We start from the raw sequence: 880 nt of genomic DNA, 5'->3' as shown, positions 1-880 counted from the left end.
TATTATTATTATATTATTATTATTATTATTATTATTATTATTATTATTATTATTATTATTATTATTATTATTATTATTACTACGTGTCGCCACGCCCATGTCGAGTCCTTGCTTATTGGCATAAAGTTCTGAAGTCCGCTAGAGTCGGCTCGTGGCGCTCACAGGCCCCGCCCACGCCCGTCGCTGCTCATTTGCATGACGTTACAAGCTCTACTTTGAGGCCACGCCCATTCGTCTTCACTAACGGTAACTGCGCCTCCGGTTCCTGTATAAATCTGAAACTCTTCTGTGGAAATGAATGACTTCCGGCCGCTCTAATCGCATCCTGTGTGTGTCCGGGTAGCTGTAAATACATCCACAAAGTAAAGAAGTGAAGAAGACAATAAAGCTCCTGTGGACCAGCGGACTGTGGGACTTGTGCAGTTTGTAGCCATAAAAAGAAAAAGATGAGCGCAGTTTCTACATGGAGACTTCGGGAAGGGTCCAGTTTACAGCTGCTGACAGCGTCATTAGTGTTGATCAGGGTGTGTGTGTGTGAGATTTAACACGGGTGTGTGTGTGTGCGTGAGATTTAACATGGGTGTGTGTGTGTGTGGGTGTGATTTAACACTTGTGTGTGTATGTGTTTGTGTGATTTAACACGGGTGTGTGTGTGAGAGAGAGATTTAACACGGGTGAGTGTGTGTGAGATTTAACACGGGTGTGTGTGGGTGTGATTTAACACTTGTGTTTGTGTGTGTGTGTGATTTAACACGGGTGTGTGTGTGAGAGAGAGATTTAACACGGGTGAGTGTGTGTGAGATTTAACACGGGTGTGTGTGGGTGTGATTTAACACTTGTGTTTGTGTGTGTGTGTGTGTGTGTGTGTGATTTAACACGG

The sequence above is a fragment of the Tachysurus fulvidraco genome, chromosome 19 (genome assembly GCF_022655615.1).
Source record: "Tachysurus fulvidraco isolate hzauxx_2018 chromosome 19, HZAU_PFXX_2.0, whole genome shotgun sequence".
Taxonomy (NCBI): domain Eukaryota; kingdom Metazoa; phylum Chordata; class Actinopteri; order Siluriformes; family Bagridae; genus Tachysurus; species Tachysurus fulvidraco.
This window is presented reverse-complemented; position numbering follows the sequence as displayed.